This window comes from Gastrolobium bilobum, unplaced genomic scaffold (genome assembly GCF_033153095.1).
Source record: "Gastrolobium bilobum isolate Gb01-03AN ecotype WA unplaced genomic scaffold, APGP_CSIRO_Gbil_v1 utg11339, whole genome shotgun sequence".
NCBI lineage: Eukaryota > Viridiplantae > Streptophyta > Magnoliopsida > Fabales > Fabaceae > Gastrolobium > Gastrolobium bilobum.
The window spans coordinates 17,895-24,723 of NW_026897528.1; the positions used below are offsets into that span (position 1 = coordinate 17,895).

General features: G+C 34.6%; 1 long non-coding RNA gene across 1 annotated transcript; it reads left to right on the plus strand.

Annotated features, from left to right (window-relative positions):
• The first annotated feature begins 249 nt into the window (after positions 1–249).
• Positions 250–2,054, plus strand: LOC133307689 (uncharacterized). The gene is made up of 5 exons (XR_009751072.1): positions 250–407; positions 493–562; positions 652–765; positions 1,145–1,307; positions 1,767–2,054. It is a non-coding gene; the product is annotated as an uncharacterized LOC133307689 (long non-coding RNA).
• Positions 2,055–6,829: the final 4,775 nt, after the last annotated feature.

The window sequence follows — 6,829 nt, forward strand, 5'->3', positions numbered from 1 at the left end:
CAAGAGGGGGAAGAACCAAAAGTTAACAAGAATTAATTTAAGAAGGTCAAAAAGAAATAAAATGAGAGCTGGTCAGAGAGAGGAATCGTGAGTCAATTGGATTAAGTGAGTCACTATGCATCAAATTTTACTAATGTGGAATGAGTGGGGAAGCCATTAGTTGACACCTCACTTAAGTTCATCTACCACCATAATTGAAGGGTTGCATGCTAAGGAAGGACTAGAGTAGATACTTAAAACTGAACCGAGATAAGAGAGGGGGGGAGGCAAACTCTCTCTATCACCAAGTTCACCTCTTTGAAGATCGCTCATTTTGTTATCACTTGCAGCTTCTGCTGACGGCACAACCGAAGGTAAAAAGCTAGAGAGGGCTGGAAGTTTGGCAGGTCGGGATGAGGAACTAAAGGGTAAGAATGGATCCAATCTATTTCTTAGAATTAATGGTAAATATGGAGGAAGGGTGATAACAGTTATATTTTATTCTGCATATAGGATCTTGCATGCAAGAATCTGAACCTGAATCAAATCAGGAAGGATGAAACTCTTCTGGTATTCGGATCAGGTAAGTAGAGAATATAACCTATAGACATAACCCCTTCATCTATGTTTTGCAGTTCAACGCAAGAATTAAAGAAAGACTCTCTGTTGTAGGTATCAATTCTCTTCGGTTAAAGAAGTTTTAAAAGGAATCTTCTAGCAAAACTCAAGGTACAAGAAAGAGGGGAAGGGTGACAAGAGTGGAGCAATCAAGTTAGGTGTCATAAGGTAAACCTAGGAAGTTTAAGTTTTTTTTCCTTTCGTGTATTCAGCCCAAGGATGTAACGAACTTGATTAAGCTAAGTATTTCAGGAGTTATAATGTTTGATGAATTCCTATGATATTTGATGGTATTAAAATGTTGTTGCATGTATGAAATTGCATGAGAAGTTATCATGTGTTGATGCATAGAAGTAGATGTTAAAGTGATGATGACTTGTTCGATTATATGAGTTACTATATGCTACATAAATGCTGTCAGAATTTACATGTTTGAGAACTGCTTTAATTCTGTCCAGTTTTTATCAATTGTTGAAGAGAACAATTCTGACTTCCTTCTAATAGAATTATATTCCTCTTTATATATATTTATCTAATGTTCTTGCAGGAACCACAAGGATGTAGTTGAATACCTTGAGGGTGTGTTTGGTACAAGAGAAATTTTTTGGTGACCGGGAATCATGATTAATGGGAATTCAGTAGAAATTGAATATACTTGGAATCTTACGAAAGATGTGTTTGGTTCGCCAAAATATTACCGGGAATATTGGGTAAAAATTACTGATTCCATATTTGGTTTAGAACGAAATATGACTTGGAATATGAGATTATTTTACAAAAATAACCCCAAACTATTTTTACTTTTGTAATTGATAGATTGGGTCTAGATTTTTATGTGTATTGGGGTATTTTTGTCTCAAAATTTATTGTTGTGCTTTCCCTTTACTTGGTATTCTGATTGGTATTCCGAATTACCATATTATTTTTGGTAATCTGAATAGTGACTTTTCTTTATAAATCAAATTACCGGTAATCCTTGGATATCCGGGAATCGTAATTTATTCCTTCTACCAAACGTGGTAATTACATTTACCAAAGAAGGATTACCGGTAATCCTCTCCAAAAACTTGAACCAAACCCCCCCCCCCCCCCCCCCCCGAGGGAAATCCCTCACACTTCCTATGGTTTATTGAGTGATGTACTCACCCTTTTTGGGGCTGCCTTTACAGGTAACAAAGAAGACAGAGGAAAAGCCACTATTCAAATCACTGAGAAAGAATGATAGCATTATTCGAAAGAAATTAATTAGTTGAAAGGTCTTCCAGATGTTGCTAACCGAATCTTAACTTATGGTTGTGCATTTTGGTGCCGTTATTGGACTCTTGTAAATATGTCTAGATATTTTCCTTGTCGCAACTAGTGTGGACCTGCCAATATTTATGTCTTTTGTAATGAAGAATAGCTAGAGCAGTAATATTTTGATGGATAGAGACTGAGTACTTTTGAAAGCTAAAGTGATGCATGTACATGTTGAGTTATACTTTGTTGTATGAAGACACTATGTGGCTGTAATTGTGTGCATATCTTAATGTTAGATTGACTTCTCATGTCATGTGATCATATAGTATGTTGATGATCTAGCTAAATTGGTTTACTGCCATATATATGAAAACCTCTTAGATGAGGAAGTGAATTGTGACGATATGCATGTATCTGTTTAGGATAGAAATTAAGGGTCAAACTTAGAAAATTCATAACTCCTTCAATTCTTAATTAAATTAAACTAGCGAGATATCATCATAAAGCCCCAAGTGTCTAATTTCTTGTCCCTAAATATCGGAATTTTCTGGGCAGAAATCACTCCTAGTTTTCCTAAAACCGAGGCTGCCCAAGGAATCGAATTCATGTTGTCCTGATTTGAGAGACAACTTAGAGGACCTATAACTCAATCAAATTTGAACCAAATTAAACAAACGAGATATCTTTCTAAACCACTATAGTTTAGAACCAAAAGTTAATGTTGTAGTAGAGTACAAAAAAGGGAAATGTCCAAGAAGCCACATTTGCTTTACACACACAGTGCCGTAGTATGCACACACACACGCACCTATGCTAAGATAGTATTCCTACATTCTTTTCATGTCAACTTTACTTCTCTCCATATGTTAAATCACAATCTATAAGTGTGTGTGTGTGTGAGTGATAAATAATTAAGTCTGATCATATCGGTTAGAAATTAGCGAAGTAAGGAATATGTGAGTGAAAGGTTACACCACAAATTTAGCTAATGTCTTTAAGGTTTTAGATTAAAATATGGCATTGGATCACTAATTTATTTGTTGAATTTCTTACTTAACCCATTGTCAGTAAATAATTGTATTATTCCTTGTGAGTCTTGTATAACTTCTTTGGTTTTCCATAAGAAACCATCATGATCAATAAGTAACGATCTACAGTGATAACTGAGTCAAGTGGCGGACCCCGAAAAGATTATTTATGTCCACACATTTAACGATGGGGGTTCGGCGGCAACAACCTTGAAATTTTTTTTTAAAGAAAATTTTAAATGCATTAAAAACAAAAAATATAAATAAGAAAAGAAAAAAATCAACTTAACATAAAAAATTATTCCCAGCACTTTTTTTTTTTAATCAAGCTGATTTGTTGTATGACATCATAAAATATCCAATAAAATATATGGCATCCCATTTCATCCCACCGTATTTCATTCATTTCTATTTCATCCCTCATTATATATCCAAGCAAAGTCTAATCTAACCAACATCATGCTTTACTACTATGCTTAAAAAAAACAAATCAGGAATTTATGTTTGCAAGTGCGGACATAGGCTACCAAACAGGTCTGCCACTGACTGAGTCTCACATCAGGTCTCAATCTAAAACATTAAGCATTGATTTCACGAGTTATTTTACTTATATGATCCCAGCTTGGAGCCTGCTTGGAACCTCTTATTTTTAAGTTAGAAGTTATTTATAAGCTAAAGTTTAAAAAAAAAGCTAAAAACTATTTGGTAATTACGTCAAAATTTTAGCTTAATAGTTACTTAAAAACACATATTTCAAGAAAATTATATCTCTCTCTATATCTTTATAGCTCTTTATTTTTTTTTAAAAAACACACAATTCAAGAAAAGCATATAAGAGCTTAAAAAAAAGTTCCTCCTAAGTGCCTATTTGGATCCTCTCTTTTTTTAAGCTAGAAGTTACTTATAAGCATAAGTTAGGCCAAACAGGTTTTGGAAAAAGCTCTTATAATGAAAATCTCTTTTTTTATAATGAAGAAAAAAGCTGAAAACTAAAAGCTCCTAAGAGGGAATAAATTTTTGGTACTACTGCTGTACCTAGATTCAGTGCATCTCATCAATAAGAGCAGTACACATCAGAGGAGAGAAAAAAATTTTGACAGAAAAAAAAAAGAATTTTAACTGACATGTAATATTTTCATTGGTGGGATGTACTGAATCTTTGGTACAGCATTAGTACCAAAGATTTATTCCATATGATGAGCTTTTTTTAAGCTCTTATATGTTTTTCTTGAATTGTGTGCTTTTTTTTAAAATAAAGAATTATAAAAATAGTGAGAGAGATAATTTTCTTGAAATATGTGGTTTTAGGTAACTTTTAAGCTAAAATTTTTATGTGATTACCAAACAGCTTTTAACTTTTTTTAAGCTCTTTTTCTAGCTTTAGCTTATAAGTAGTTTCTAGCTTAAAAAATAGAGGGTCCAAACAGGCTATTAATAGCTGTTAGATTTTAGCTTTTTTCTTTATTATAAAAAAAGAGAGTTTTTCATTGTCAGAGTTTGGAAATGAATCCTCTCATGTGTAATTAAACATGATCATGTCATGTGAGAGGATCTTAATCATTAATAATTAAATTAACGGTGATGATTGTGTAACTTCCTATCATTATATTTTTTTCTCTCCTCCCTTATCACCATTAATCCACCCATATATGGTTATGATTGCCCCACATGATATGGTCATGTTAATTAGCACATGAGAGGATCCACTCCCGTTTTTATCAAAACCTATTTGACCTAGCTTATGCTTATAAGTAGCTTCTAACTTAAAAAGAGAGGATCCAAACAAACACCTAATTTATTCCTTGTGAGCCTTATACTTGTTTGCTATTCTAAAAAAGACCATGATCATTAATGCTTTTCTAGAAGAAACCACCATCATCAATAAGCAATAATATATCATAACAAGTGGATCCAACATCACATTTGAACTTAAAGCCTTTAGTATTGAGTACATGGATCATTTCATTTATATAATTCTCATTTAATTTATTCTTAACCAAAATAAAACTTCGTATGTTTTGCACTGTACCAAGTGTAACATCCCCGTCTCAAGCTGGTTCAATTAACATGCATATGATACAAACAGAAATAGTGGAAGACTTAACTTACAAAAATACGAGCTAACTTTTTCTTTTTCTAGTTAAATTCTTACTCGGCGTAAACAAAAATCGGACAGAGTTTCCTCTATAAATCGGACAACTGGGGATTTTCCAATCCCACTCAGAAGAGTTTCCTGATAGACAGTTTATACAACAATCTCATGAACCCATCCTTCTTCTTAACAAAGATTACCAGTGCGCCCCACGGAGACACACTCGGCCTGATAAAATTCTTACTAGACAGGTCTTAAATCCGCTCCTCAATGCTCTACATGTGGAAAAGCCCATTCTGGGGTTTGTAGGAGAGAACAAAGACTCTGTTACAGGTGTGGCCAAGCAGGGCATTTTATCAAGGACTGCCCCTTTAATGGGGGACAGGTTTTTACTATTCAGGCTACTCCGGCTCCTATTGTGGTTGAGGAACCATCTTTACCTCTCCCACCTCCAGTTGCCCGAGTATGTGCAGTGACTCAGCAAGAGGCTGAGAGATCAGCTAGTTTGGTACGCGGTATGATCTCTATTCATGATGAAATGCTTAGTGTTTTGTTTGATTCTGGTACCACACACTCTTTTGTAGCTGACTATGTAGCTAACACATTTGATCTGCGTGTGACAATAATGAAAACTCCTATGCGTATTGTTACGGCTGTGGGAAGTGTTTTTGATGAAAATTATATTTGTGAAAATGTGAAATTCAAGTATAAAGGCAGGGAATATTCTGCCGATTTTATCGTCTTACATCTTGCATTTGTGAATTTAATTATGGGGATGGATTGGTTGTCTAAGTACTGTGTAAAGATTGACTGCTGCAGTAAAACCATTTATGTCTCGTCAAATGATGAAGAGAGGGAGTCTCCTTATTTGTCTGTTCTACGGGTTGTAAAGGCCTTGAAGGAGGGAGATTCCGGGTTTATTCTGTTGGGGGACTGGTTGGTGTCAATGAGGAACCAATTTCTAATATCCCTATTGTCTTCGAGTTTGAGGATGTATTTTCGGATGAAATTCCACACTTTCCTCCAGAGAGGGAAATTGAATTTGCAATTGACTTGTTGCCTGGCGTGGGGCCTATCTCTCTTGCCCCATACCGGATGTCACCTCTGAAATTATCTGAATTGAAGAAGCAGATTGAAGACCTGTCTAGTAAAAATTTTATCAGGCCGAGTGTGTCTCTGTGGGGCGCACCGGTAATCTTTATTAAGAAGAAGGATGGGTCTATGAGATTGCTGTATAAACTGTCTATCAGAAAACTCTTCTGAGTGGGATTGGAAAATCCCCAATTGTCCGATTTATAGAGAAAACTCTGTCTGATTTTCGTTTACGCCGAGTAAGAATTAAACTAGAAAAAAAAAAATTAGCTCGTATTTTTGTAAGTTAAGTCTTCCGTTGTTTCTGTTTGTATCATATACATGTTAATTGAACCGGCTGGAGACGAGATGTTACACCATGTTATTTTCAAGCTTTCGTGACCTGCAAGATTTCCAAGAAGCTGAGTGTCTAGGCAATGTATTTTCTCATGGGATATTGTTATTTTCAATAAATTAGCAAGGAGACCGATTCATTTCGATCATAATTTAAGTGTAGTTGAATTATTAAAATATTATCGACAATTCTCGTCTTTATTTGTGGTGCAATTTAGTTTCTTCCATTAAAAAAACTCTTCTACTTTGCAAATGACGACTTAATCAATTGACTTTATCATAAAATATTGCGTGTGAAAGTCTGTGAATACCAAATTAGAAATTACAAATTCATATAAAAGTCATACCATTTTGATCGTCCTGTCTAATTCAGTACTCTTATAAAACCCCGGCATTCTCATTAAGAAAATGTTCAGATCGTTACAAATATAGATTCATTCACATGCCG